The sequence below is a fragment of the Falco cherrug genome, chromosome 7, assembly GCF_023634085.1.
Source record: "Falco cherrug isolate bFalChe1 chromosome 7, bFalChe1.pri, whole genome shotgun sequence".
Taxonomy (NCBI): domain Eukaryota; kingdom Metazoa; phylum Chordata; class Aves; order Falconiformes; family Falconidae; genus Falco; species Falco cherrug.
This window is the reverse complement of record NC_073703.1, coordinates 70,152,534-70,166,806: the sequence shown is the minus strand read 5'-3', so window position 1 is coordinate 70,166,806 and position 14,273 is coordinate 70,152,534. Positions and strand designations below refer to the sequence as shown.

Genomic DNA, 14,273 nt, shown 5'->3' with positions numbered 1-14,273 from the left:
GGGAAGGGGCAGCAGCAGCGGCTGGCGGGATGCAGCAAGTTTGCACAGGCGTTTAGGGAGGGGGTACCGGTTACTTGTGGCTGTTACCATGACCGGATTTCTGTTTGCTGTCTCCAGAGATGCTGTCAGGTGCAGCATGGAGTTGCTTACTTGCTTTGTGGTAACTTGTTGGCTTTCCTCTTCCCTCGTCTCCTCCACTCAGCTCTGTGTTTCTCTGTCTCGTGCACCTTTGCATATTGTCAACCCAGTTTGTGAGCTTTCTAGGGTGCAAAGCTGGCTCTGCAACTGTCAGTGTGCGTGGGGCCGTTTAAAGGTAACTTTGGTGATGACTCTTTGTTGTGCCATTTCACTGATGCTTGTTGTGTGAAGGTCTGCAGATTTGCCGAGACAGGTATTTTGTCATGGGCTGGAAGCAAACCTTGGATCTCTGGTGAAAGAGAAATACTTTATCTCCTGAAACTTCATCCCTCTGTTGTCTTTTTCCTGAAGGGACAGCTGGGCCCTTCACTGCAAGGCTTTTTTGAGGGAGTCTCCAACACGTGAGTTTCTGACTAACTGTTTGGTTCATTGCGTGTCAGCCAGTTTCTGGCTATGACTGCAGGTTATGTTTGTAGGGAAGAGTCCTCATAGGTCTGGTGTTCATTCCAAGGTACTTGAGGACAGAAGAAAAGCTGTTTTTTGCTTCATTTATTGAGTGGCAGACTTGGTTTGTGGAGTAAGTGGGTCTTAATCAAGACTTAACCCCCCTGCCGAAGTATAAATAGAAAAAAATATCTTATCATTTAGTTAGGGAAGCAAATGCAGGTTGAAAATGTCAGCCAAGCGTTGCTGAGCTCAGCCTTTCTTTCCTTTGGGCTGTGGAAAGAGGGCATTGGACGCGGTATGCATTGTGCCAGGACAGATAGAGTTTGGCCTTGCTGTGCTTCTCTGCTATCGCATCTGTGGCACGGTCACCAGGTCACTGCTGCAGCAAGACTTGTGAGGGCAAGCTGACTGGCTTCCTGGTGTATCACCTTTTTGAAATCTAGTGCTGAATTCAATGCTGTTTCTTTCTCATACATGCATATGCACCCATGCGTCCCTCTTCGTATGGGAAGGCCAGCATTTGCAGGAGAAAAGCAAGGGTGAAAATAATTAACAACCTCCTCCCTCCCTCCCGCTCCTGCAAAATAAAAGGTGGGGGGAATAAACCTAAACCAGCCTCGAGTAGGACAGAACATGGGTTGTTGCGGAGCTGCTTGGGAGTTCTGTAGCTGTTGGAGGAAACCTGCAGCTACTTGTATTGTGAAGGGATGCAAGGAGAAGTACCATAGTAGGGACTACATATATAAATTGCGTAATCTAAAAAAGAAATAGGAAACTTTATCACAGATTTAGCGTGTCCTGGCTGTGTGCCTTGGATTACCGTTGATAGTTGTTTCCAGTTACTGCTGCCGCAGCTCTGCGCCTTGTCAGCATGTTTCCTTTACCAGCTGGCTGGGCAGTGAGGAGGCAGGCAGAGGGTGCGCAGAGCAGGCATGCAGCCATACAAGTGCAGAGCGTGATTTTGTTGCCTTATCCTGATCTCACACCTGCAGGAAGAGTTGTGTTTCCAGTGTGTTAAAGTGCATTTGATTGCTGTGACTTTCGCCCCTGCCCCGCCCCCCCCCCCCCCCCCCAAGAAAGATGCTTTCCCTAGGATTAGTCGTTACAACTCAGTGTGCTCATTCTGCAGTAAACGGAAGGAAAAATTTTTTGCTGCTGTTAAATATTTGATTAGTGGTGATGGTCTCAGACCTCAAAAGTCATGTCTCTTGTAATTAGATCTGGTCCGTGATTGTATGGCTGTCAAGACTGACTGTTTTCAAAATGTTAAGTTTTGAATTTAAGGTCTTTAACTGTTGCTGTTTTTCCAAAGTTGTGTTCCCATCTGCCCGGGGAAGAGTATAGAATATAATGTGCTTTGTCTTGAATGCATTGAAGGATGATGTTGCTTTCTGCTCTGGAAGCAGCTGCTGTGAAAGTCTCATTGTTGCAGATGTGTGGGTCTTTGCATGTTGAATAGGAAAGCTTATCAGACTGTGTTTCATTCTCCACCCCCTACCCCACCCCCACAAAGTAATAAGATTTACAGACCTGACAATCTTTGAGAAAAATCAGTGTTTCCGAACTGAAGTGAAAACCTGTCATGGGTGTCCCAGTCCATGGCAGGGGGGTGGAGCTAGGTGAGCTTTAAGGTCTCTTCCAACCCAAACCCTTCTGGTTCTGTGCAAAGATACCTTGTTTCATTGTGGGAAAATGTTCTGCTGGTCTACAGTAGGATGTATTGTGTTACCTGGTTTTCCTCACAGCCTAATAATTTAGGAAGGCAGAATCCCATCCTCTTGGCTATTGAAACTGTCTTCGTGGGAAGGAACTTCATCTTAGAAGGGAATTCAGGGGAATGTGTCCTGCTGACAGGTGCAGGTCTGCATTTAGGCTGCAAACAGGTTGAACTTGGTCACTAGATCATACTTCTGCTAATATAAAAGTACGACATTTGACTTGGCATTTTCATGGCACTTACAGCAGCTAGAAGCTGTGTTGTAGTCAGTTTGGGTTTGAGAGTTGTGTATAATATTGTTAAATTACATGAGGCTGGCGGTGTTCTGGCAGATCTTAAAAATTTCTCTGTTAGAAGTGGTATGATGGGTTACTTCAGCAGTCCTGTGTCATTTTTGTTCTGTGACTTCCTGCTCAGGACAAAATACCTTTTATTGATTTTTTTGGAGCATAGACAAATTCCTTTCTTGTGTCCTCACTAAAAAGGAGACGCCCCTGGAGTCAGCGTAGGTTGCAGTTTTAGGTCTGGAGATCTCTAAACCAGATTTCCTGTAAAGCAAAATTACTTGCTTTATTGAGTGTCAAAAAGAAAATATTAAGATGATATACTCAATTTCGGTATAATTTCATAAACTGCTTTGAATTTTACATTGTCAAGCTTTTTTAACTGTCTTGTTTGGGGAGGGTGAAGGCTAAGTGCACAAAGGAGAGCAGAGCACTGCAGATGTTCCAGTATGTTTAAGGGAGGGGAAAAAAACCTAAGTGTTTATTTAGTGGGAAGTTGGTGAAGAAATGAAGAGAACGGCGGTGGAGAATGAGAAATCTAACTCTTGTTTTGAACAGACCAAAACTAGTGCCTGTAGGATGAAGTAGGAGAGCTATCTCGTGGGATGTGAGGATTGAAGCAATTTAAAAGCCATGCTGCAGAGTCAGGTTGTATTGTGAATGCATAGAAACCTCTGTGAGATGTAAATAAAAGTTGTTAGGTGAGTATCAGACTGATTGTTAAAGCAGATGACTGAGAAGAGAGTAGGTGTCTCCTGGCATGGAAGGGTAGTTTATCTTAAGGTTTTAAAAAAGTACTGGCAAGTGTACTTGTAAAATTTCTTGACACTAACTGGGCATGGAAGTTGTGTCGTCCCTCCCTCGAGGGAGAGGGGCAGTCTTGGCTCGATGGTTCTACTGTGACTATGAAGCAAACAAGGTTAATTGATTTAAATCAAGGCTTCCCACTTGCTGATTTAAATCATGATTAAAGTCAGTGATTTAAATAGTTCATATAAACTTTGTTTTGCATTTGATGCTTTCTTAAGAGGAAGATTTACTCTAATTGGTTAGGCTCATCTATTATTCTTGCTAAACAGGACGATACAATGTTTCTATATGCAGCCATTTGTGCTATTGTATCACAGTAAGTCTTTGCTTTAGAAAATGGTCATTTTTATTTACTAGGTGGATAATTTCTTTCCTCGCGACGTGTACAAAACTGCATTTGAATAAAAAGGTCAAATACACATATTTTTTTTAATAATTAGAGTATAATCACAGGCTGTATACATAAGAGAAAACATGCTGGCATGTGTGCTGTTAAAACTGGCGTATTTTAACAGTGTAGTGTTATCTGTACTTAGCAAAATGAACTGGTTGTTTTTGGTCATTGTGTCCTTCCAGATCTTAGAATGAGCATAACTCATCCTCCCTTGTCCTGTTTTTATTCAGAGATTGGAGGAGAGAAACACCTCCCCCCAGTTTTATGCTGCCTCCCCCAGCTTTGAGTGAACTCAGCTAATTTAGTAAGTGAATTGAAAAAAACCCTAATCTTTCTGCCTTTTTAAGAAAGATTTGTATGGTACTTCAGTGGATTCTGCTTTTGCAGACTTGGTGACTTTCTCAAGTTTAGGTATTATCCTCTTTAAGCATTCTTCAGCAACCATGCGCTGCTTGGATACAGGGGGTGTGTGTTTGTTTAAATGATTGTTTTGGGCCTTATCATAAATTGTCATTAACTTACAAAATTAATTGAATGAGTGTAATCTTGAAAAGCGTGTGTAAAACCCATTTAAAGGAAAAATGTTTGAAATTTAAATAGCCTTTCTAGGGCCCTTTATGAAACAAGAGCAAAGAGGTAGGCTTCTGCCACAGCTCCGTAGTGTACCTCAGTTGCCAGCGTCAGACGTACAGAAATGCCCCCAAAGGACTCCGCATGCCATGCTAGTGAATTTTCCTGGAGGATTTCACACAGGCTGTCAGCAATGCACATGTAGTGGATTCTTGCGCACCTACCAGCAGGAACCCATGTGCATATGTTTGCGGGTATGCGAAGGTGCTCTGGAATAGCCTTTGCGACTTGCTGTTATGGTGCTTGCCTTGACATGCATGCACACGCGCGCATGCAGACAGTGCTGTGGCCAGCCCTCCTCACCAGCGTGCTTTGGCTTGCATGAGCACTGCCACCGAGGCAGGGGAGCTCACCCAGCTGCGTGCTCCAAGGGTAGGAGGAGAAGCTGTCGTCTTGCCTTCAAATACAAACTTTGTGGTTTTGGTCTTCCGATGGACTGCTTCCCACCCTTGGCAGTTGTCTGTTGGAGAGGAATAATATTCTAGTTTCTGTGAAAGGAGCCAGGAAGAAGTTCAAAAGATGGCTTCTGTGTTTAGAACTGGTGAGGAAGGACAGATTCTTCGGCATCTGCAGGTCTGGGCAGGAAGCCCAGATATGATTTAAGGTCCCCGCAGCATGTGAACAGGCAAGGTTGCACTGCTAGACCTTTAAGGAAGGTGTCAGACTCTCTTCTTTAGCCGAGGAAGAGGGAACTTGTGTTGTGAGGAGTGTTTTAAAATGTAAACTACTTATAAGCATAGATTGTATAATGTAGCTTCTGTTATCTAGGCATGTCTGAGAAGAGGGGACTTAATTTTCTGGTCAATGTGAGACTGAAGAAAAATTTTCCCTTGGTCTGCAGAAAGCTCCCAAGTTGCTGTTTGTTTTTCTAAAAATAGAACAGGAGTGGAGAAAGCAGAAACCTTTGCCTGAAGAAAACGTGAGTTGTCTCCCTATCACCTGTACTTCAATGGCATTTTCTATCATGCCGCTCTTAAGCAGCAGGCTGGGGGTGAAGGCTGAAGCAAAAACAAGAAGAGACTGCAGACTTTGTCCTCCCTTGTTTCAGTATCGTCTCCAGCTGCTACTCCCTGATACTTGCTCTGGGTGGTGCCTTTAGCAGTGTCCCAGAATTGGCAAGCCATCCCCACCCTTCCTCCCTTGATACAAGGATCAAAATAAGAAATCCAGCCACCTGTTGGCTTAGCCCCATCGCCAGCTCCCACACGTGCGTGCACGTGCTCGCCTTTTCCAGCCCTGATCTCGGGTTCTCAATCATTTCTGAGAAGCGGGGCAACAGGAGCACTCCGACAGTGTAAGGTTTGCTTGCTTCGGGCAGACCCTGCTGGTCTTTGCAGAACCACTGGCTCCTGCTTTGTCCGTGGGTCCTGCGTGATGGTTTCCTTCTCCTCATGGCAGGGTTGCACTGGAGCTGGGGATGGAGTGGGCTCCTTGCAGCGTGTCACTTGTGACAAAGTCTGATCTGATGGTTAGGTTATTTTGCTTTTTCCTATTAGAGCCTTTGTGCAGACTTTCAGTCTGTTCCAGGCAACGTTATTTGGGCAACAGAAGAGCACTTGTCAGTTAGCTCCCTCAATCTCTTTGTGCCGTGTTAGGGCTCTTTCTGGATGGGTGATGGTGGGGCCTCCTGGAGATAACCTGGGAGGAGAGTCGGTGGCTCTGGTTTCCCATCTGGTGGGTGTGCCGTGAGCACAGCCATTTCACTGGTCGGTGTTTGAGCGGTGGACTCTGTCCGGCTCCAGACTGTTTTCCAGCTGAGTATTTGTGGTGATGTCAGGCAGTGTGAGAAGGGAACATGACTTGGCAGGACAAAGTCTGCAGAAAGTTCAGCTCCACATTTGGCCAAGAGCCTCGGAGGGAATGAGATCTACACACACATTCTGCTACACAGCCTGTCACATGCCCTCTCACATGCTCCCTTCCTGTCACACAGATCCTCTTTCTCTCATTTTCAGAGCTTTAACCCTTCTCTCCTAGCTTTCTACCCTGTGGGTTTATAAAAACAAACAAACAAACAAATCCCTCCTCCTTATTTTGTTGTTGCCGTTACCTTGTAAGGAGTTAGTTGCAATGACCACCAAAGCAGAAATAGACTGTACAGGCCAGGATCCAGAACAGTAAAGTCAAAAGCAGGGCAAGTTTACTTTGCAACAGAGCTTTTAATAGTCCTTTATTCTGACCTGCACCCCTATGCCAGTCTTCACTATGTTTCTTGACAGCCCTTCTGATCTCTCTTCTTGCTCTACTGCAATCTTCTGGCCCATCTAGGTCTGGATATGCACATCTGCCGCAGGGTGGGAACTCCTGCCTCTCTTCTGTTCTTCTAAGGGCAGTGTTGGCAAAACCTGCCGAAGTATATCCCCCGTAATGGGTGAGCAGGAACAGACTAACAGTCAAGCTTACTTTGAATTTAAAACTCTGTTCCAGCACCCCTCCAATGTGTTCTTTATGTGGGTATTTCTGTAGTACTGTCATTTCTTCCTGACCTCTGTGTTACATCTAGGGATGATATTTCTGTGAATGGGAATTGGTACTTTTCCCCTACTGCCCTTAAGGGAATTTTAATGAGTTTCCTGCCTGTTTTGCAATCCAGTACTGTGTTTCTGTTTTGCCTGTGAGCAGTAGTATTTGTTTTGATTGATGCTTTCAGGTGGGATGGTGCTTGGATACAAAGTGCTGTATAGATACATGATAAAAAGGCTGTTTCCCAGAAACAATCTTGTATCAGTTATGGTGATATGCAGGATGCTGATGAAAGTACTCTTGGGGTGGGAGTAAAGGAGGAAATCGGAAAAATGAACAAACTGTTGTACCATAAGCAGCCCTCCCTTTGATTCTGTTCTTTCCTGTTTTGCCTCTTCTTCATGTTCTTTTATTTCGTAGCTGCTGAAGGATGGAGAAGGCCAGTCTGAAAGAGAAGGTGGTCTGGACAAGGGCTGGGAGTTGAGGGCTTTTAAGTTTGTGGGTTTGGTTTTTTTTTTTTTTCTGACTGCTGTGATACATCCCACAGCTTTGTGTCCTTTGTCATCTTGTCTTCCTGGTGAAATATTGCAGGTGTTTCTTACTGCTTTTATCTGTTTTAGTAGTTGTTCACTGTTGACAGTGGTTTGGGCCATGTTCCTGCTCAGAGAAGTCAACAGCAGTTCAGGATACTGATGCTGATGAGGTGGGGGCTGAGATGGCCTGGGAAGCTGAGCATATTTCCCTTTCATGATGCCAGCTGATAAAGGTGCTTGGCTAGAAAATACATGGATTGTGAAATGTTATTCCCTTGCTGCATAGTTTAGTGGAGATGCAATTATTTTTAAGTAAACAGTCAGGTAAAGAGTATGCTGCGTGTTTATTTATCATCATTTTCTACTTGCATAAAAAGGCCTGCAGTTCTCTTTTGTAAGCATAAGCTAGTTGGTTCTCATTGCTTTATGGACTATGTTTAACCCTTTTTCCTGCCATCTCCACTATCAGGATATTATCTTGGGTATTCATTCTTGCCCCCCCCTCCCCTTCTCTTTTCCCTCCCTGTTTCTTTCTCCTCTGATCTCTTGCTTCAGATTGGAGATGGCATTGGGATGACATCTTAAGCCCTTCATGAGTCAGACTTGTGTTCCCTGAAGCAGGGCTGCAGCATCTGCTGGACTGAGTGTCATAGAGGAGGAATGTAGGATCCAAGGGAGAGTTTTTTTGTTGTCATGTGGTACTCCTGTGGAAGTCCGCACTGACTGGAGAGAGAGGCTTCTCTAACTCTTTTGTCTGTTCTTTTTTCCACCCCCCCTTGCCACTTCCATGGAAGCTCCATTTTAAAACAACAGCTTTTTGAACGTAGCTGGTTATTGCCATTACTTCTGATCTGGGTGACACTGTGTATTTCCTGTCTTCCTAGAGAACAGGGTTTAAAAGAGACTAAGGAAGCTCTGGGTCTTAAAACTGCTGCTTGAAAGAACAGCTGGCTGTTATGTTTTGGACGCTACAGTTGTGTAGAGCAAGGTATTGATGGCTGAGTAAAGCTACAGAAGGAATCCAGAAAGATATAAGAGTCTGTGGGCATGTTTTCTGTGCTGCCATGCAGTGGCATTTATAAGGAAACCAAGTGGAGGGGTCAGATCTCATTTTTAGCCTTCAGGTAGGGTGTGATGAGCTGTCACTGCACGTAGGATGTGTAAGAGCTGGTCAGTAGCAGGAATAACAAGCTGCAAACATCTCAACTTTAATTTTCCAAAGCAGGGTCTTGCTAGTGAGCAGTTTATTTTTTAGTAGGAAGTTTTCTAGGTTGCTTGAATACTTTTCACGTTGGATTTTATTCTTTTGTGTGTGTCTGGTGGTGTCATTAGAAGTGCAGCAGAATTATGCCATTAGTCAATACCGGGGTCCTAGAAAGAGAAACAAACATACAAACCACAACCACCTTTGCATAGGTATGTTTGGATTTGCAAGGGAAAAAAAGATGTACTGGTAGGATAGCTTTAATTTGCTTGGGGGAAATTGTGAGTGGTACTAGAAAAATAATGCTTTTGTTGTTTTAAAGTGATTTTTCCATAGGGACGTTTTGCTATTATAGCTGATGCTTACAAACATGTTCCGTAGACAAGGCTCCAGGCTGGATCCCCTCCCTTCCCCTTCTTCCCGAGGAGTGCCAGGGAGCTGCCCTTTGCTCTCTGCTAGCAGGAGGGGGCAGCTGCTCTGCTTTGTGTGTTTCATCCTCCTGGGAGAAGCACAGACGGGATTTTTCCTGTTGCAAGCCCCTGTCAAAGCCTCAGTTGTGCTTCCTGCCATCTGAAGGTCGGTGCTGATAGTGGTGTTGAGCTGTCGATGAGCTGGATTTGCAGCCAGGCACGGGGGATTATTGCAGTTCAGCTACAAATGGCAAGTTCTGCTTGTGTTCATCCCCGTGGGTGCTGCAGGAGTTGGTGTTGCTCCAAAGTGACTGTGCTCTGTCTGCGCCCTGTGTTGAGACACTGGCTTCACAGCTCATCTGGCAGACAGAGCTGAGAAAGGATGACTTTTCATTTCCGGGACGGCTTGGAGGGGAGGTGGAGAGATGCTGCTTCTGTAACATCTTCCCTGCTGTAACCTGGTGTGTGCCCTAGTTTTTGCCATTCCTGAGGTGGTTAATGCTTTAGGTTAGCCAGAAGCTTGAAAGCTGAGGTGACAGCAGAAAGTCTAGAAGGGGTGGAAGGGACTGGAGCTTTGTTACCCCGGACCTGGCTTGTGCTGTTTTCCAGAGTTCAAGGGAACTTGTGTCAATGGCCTTTAAGGGAATTTCATGGCAGTAAGGTGGCCACATCACTCCTGATATCACTTGTTACACATTTCCAGTTTATTAAACAGGGGAAAGTCTATCTTCTCTTACTGTCATTTCCTCTCTCTCTCTCTGCCTCTTTTTCTTTCCCTTTGTCAGAGGGACTGATACCTCCATGCAAACTGGAAGAGAGAGAGCAGCCCTGTGTGCAGTGGGAATGAACTCCAGTAACCTCGTCTCCTTTCTCCTCCTTTCAGCTGCAGGACCAACAGCATCTGGCATTTGGGAGAGAGGGAGGGGAGGATACAGAAAGGCACAGCCCATTTCAGGATCTTACCCACCCAGAAAGCAGTCACATGTATGCTCTCTTTTCCTGTTGCTCTTTCTGTTGACATGGCACTCTTTTGATCAGGCAGGAACCAAGAGGTGAAGGCGAGGGCAAAACCAAAACCCCAGACTTTGACAGGCAAGGAATAATGAGAGGCAGGTGAGAGGGGAGGGAGCATCTCCTGCTGGAAGAGGCATGTTAACAGAAGAGCTGACTTCTTGCAGAACAGTTGCTGTGGGAGTGAGGAGTTCCTTTGCAGAGCCTGTAGGTGGGACTGGAATCTGTATTCTGTCTTCATCTGATGTACAATTCGGGAAGCCCTGTTCCCAGAATGGGGGGATCCACAGGCTGCGCAGGAAAGGTGCAAATCCTGTGCTCTGAAGATCATAGTCAAAGAGTGAGTTTGGTTATTTGTGCGTGTGGGGTTTTTTTATGTGGAGCAAAGCAAAAGTACTTTGGGCTGACTTGGCCCTGAATGACGGTATTCCGTTTGGTAGTACCATTGCACCTTATGATCCTAATTCACTTTGCTAACCAACTTGTTCAGTGGAGAGAGAGAGACTTCTTCGTTTGTTTGTTTCAGCCCTATATTCCTTTTTACCTGAGGAAGGGTGGAACTGGCTTGGAACTTCTGTTGCTGCCATTGTTTGTTTATAGGAGCATGTTCTGTGAGTCAAGAGCATCTTAAGTTGTATTAGGTTCAGATTCAGAAGTGTCTGCAGGCGTCTTTGCATTTCAGTTGTAACAGAAGCTCTAATTTTGGAAGGAAAATTAGGGGGACACCTTTAGAGTGTTTTTCTGTAAAAGCCCAACTTTCCCTTCCTTGATTTCTTTCTATTCCTTTCAGGCTTACCATCTTTCAGAGTAACGCCTTTGATCCTGCTATATGCCATCATTACATCTTCCTGCTTCTCTTTGCAGTAATCTTTCAAGCAAGTGACACCTTTTTAATCTGTACAGTTGTTAGTCACTTTTGCAGCTGTTCTCTGAACTCTTCCGTGGCATCCATACCTGACCTCGGAAGGAGACACAGGCTGTGTGTTGAGACCAAAGCTAAAGGAAGTCTTCACAATGAGAGCTCAGGGATGCACTGGTTCAAAGCAAGAGACAAATGTGTGGACAAAGGCTGTGTCAGAAGTCAGGGAAGTCATGGGTACTAAAGGAACTGGGCAGCAGCAGGAGTAAAAAGTTGAAATAAAAGGAGAATGGGGACCTCTGAAACTCAGAGCTAGAGAGGTAACGGTGGGAATAAGACCCTTAACCTGGGGGCAAGAGACCAGAATGCGGCTGCCCATCCCTGAGGAGCAGGCTGTGTAGGCAGGAGTGACGGGTAGGACTTTCTTGCGTAGTTGGCAGAGGTAGCAACAACTTGCAAGGCTCACACGCCAGTGCTGCACGCTTGGGCAGCTGCTCATAGCTGAAACTTAGCTCAACAGCAAGTGAAAGCAATTGGGAGGCTGTAGTTTTTGGGTTTTTTTAGCAGCTTGGGACTGACAGTGGCCTGCAAACTCTTTCCACTTTGTGGTTGTCTTTATGCTTCTGAGAGATTGAAATGGGTAATGCGATTTCAAGTTCTCTGCAGTTCTCTGTAGACAGGGATTTACAGCGGGGCCACAGAGCTAGTCTCCATTCCCTGAGAGTTACAGAACCATTCTTTCCATTCTTTGTAAGCATTCTGTTCAAAATAATTTTTTATGCTATCCTGTTGCACTGCTTTGCACACATTTTCATGGTTTGACCCTCCCACTGACAATCTGAAGTTGATTATTTTCCCTCATGAGTTTTAACAGTTTGCACATGTAATATCACTTCATTTTTGAAGTGACAGTTTTGCATAGGATTCTTTTTCTGCCCTGAAAGGTATAAGTTTCTCCTTCAACTTTTTCCTAATATGAAACCTGTTACATGTGTACTTCTTGCCCTGCTTACAGACATACTAGCTGCTCAGCGTTTCTTGAGACATGTGGTGATGCGGAGGGAAGAGGAATGAGCCGACATGAGCTGGAAATAGCTCTTGTTTCTCTGAGGCAGCTACAAGGTTCCTCAGGAAGGTTTGTGAAAATACTCCGGCTGCTACACCAGAGATGGTATGGAAAGAGCATTAGGTCACAAAATATTGGTAACTCCTTCTGAAAGGATTGGAACAGTGGTGGATCTTAAGGGGCTTAGTTCTGTGCTGGTGCTGTAGGTCCTATGAAATCTCAATCCGACAGGTTTTTTTGTTAGCCACTTCAATGTGCAGCCAGCTTTTGATACCTGAGGTAGCATCACCACTGTGAGAGTTGTGTGTTTAGATTTCAGTGGAGGCCCTTATGCACTGTTGTGAGCCCAGCTTTGAGAGGTGGATTCAGATTGGGTGCCGGCACTTATGCTGCATGTCAGAACACATTTAGAAGCCAAAATGCCAAATTATATCCCTGCTTTAGGTCCTTCTGAAAGATAGCCCTTCTTGGTTCATCAACAGCCCGTTAGGCCCATGCAAAAGGCACAGTCCTGTTGACGCACAGATGTGTGATGCATGGCCACAGTCATGTTAACGTATGCATACAAATGTCAGGTCTCTTCTGCTGATGCTGACGTGCTGCAGAGTGCATGCTTGTGATTCATTACAGAACTGAAACAACCGTATATTTTCCCTTGGCAGAATGCTATAGGATTTTGTAATTGACAGCACTGGGACTCTGACCAGTAAATCCTGTTTTGAAAGATCTCAGAGACTTGCACAAACTTAAGAGCTACTGTTTTCTCTGAACATCCAGTACTGGAGGTAAAGGGCTCATTGTGCTATACCTTTGATTATTCCTGTGCTCCACAATACAGTTTCCCCAGGAGTTGTGCTTGCATCTGGTCTGGATCCTGATCATTAAAAAACACCAAACAGGGAATACCAGGGAGAGGGTAGACCTATTTAGCAGAAGTGTCCCAGTAACTGCATTTGGGTCATTTGGTTTCTTTATGTGCTATGCAGTCATAGCACATTCATGAACATGGGACAGAAATTAAGTATATTCTGTAGCTTTGTGTCAGTGACAGGTCAGATCAAAGACTTCGAGGGGAGTGTGCAAATGCTTGAGCTGGGCTTGGAAGAGGACTCTGCTGAAGGAATGGGATGAGATGAGACTGTTGCTGGAGGAAGCGATAAATGTTTCTGGCACTTAGCATGAGGTACAAGAGCCAGGGCTGCCATCTCTGGTCTCTGTTAACCAGTACCCTCTGTTGCAGGAGCATTGATCTTGAGACCATCAAATACCCGAGTTGTTCTGTTGTTTCAGAAAAGAAAGGGAGAGAGAAGAAAGAGAGTAGGGTGAAGCTGTTGGCGACATGCTTCAGAAGTGTTTAGTGTCTTACTCGAGACATGGGCGGCAAGGACTGGCAGCAAGTTGTTTCCCTCAGCCTTTCATCTGTATGTGCTTCCTCACTGGAGCATGTCTGCTCATCAAGGTCCTGTGTTCTAGACACTGCATTAGAGAGAAGCGATTGCTTCATCTTTTGTCACTTGGCCAGTCCTGGTTTCTAAAACTGACAAGAGTTGAGACAGACAGTGGGAGGCAGCACAGCAGATCATGTCAAGAAGACAGTGTTCCTTCTTGCAGTTATGGCTTGCATCACCCTTTTACATTTTTAGTTGAAGTAGTGGTGCAAATTGGAAGATGTGAACCTCTAATAACATGATTACTAGTACAAAACTCGACAAGATTTTTAGTCATTTGAAAACAATCCTCATGTATTTTGCTGAAAACTAACTCCCTGGCTTAGTCATACAGCCTCTCACTTGTGTGCCTGTGGGGAAAATGCTAGTTTAAGTTTCTTTACCTAGCACCAGAGCGCTGCTGTTTGTAGTTAGGTCAGTTTTGCACAGACTGCAACTGTTTCTGCATCCACAAAACTAAAAAATGCTGTGTCTTAGGAGCAGAGAGGGCGAGAGGCCTCTCCTGTCTGGCCCATTCTGTTTTGGGAGGGCTGGTGCATCAAGTAGGAATGTGTGGGCTGGTTTCACAGCATGAAGACAGTGGCCAATAGGCCTTACCCCTCACCGTGCCCTGGATGTGCACATGGATTTATACTCCCCTCCCTGTTGATAGATGCAGACTTCTCGGACATTGCCAGGAAGTCTGCAGTCTGGCAGAAACTCCTCTTTGGGCTCCAGATGTCCTGCTGACAGCAAGTTTCGCTCTTGCAATGTCAGTATGGTTCTGCAGATGATACAGTTTTGTAATCCCATCAGGCTGTACCCTCCTCTTTTGCTTTCCAGAATACATGGCGGTTGTGCCTGCGTCGCTGAACTGAAG

The 14,273-nt window shown here is 45.2% G+C and overlaps 1 protein-coding gene across 6 annotated transcripts in view; it reads left to right on the top strand.

Annotated features, from left to right (window-relative positions):
• NR1H3 (nuclear receptor subfamily 1 group H member 3) overlaps positions 1-14,273 on the top strand; it is a 31,895-nt gene that overhangs the window by 2,716 nt on the left and 14,906 nt on the right. The window lies entirely within an intron of this gene.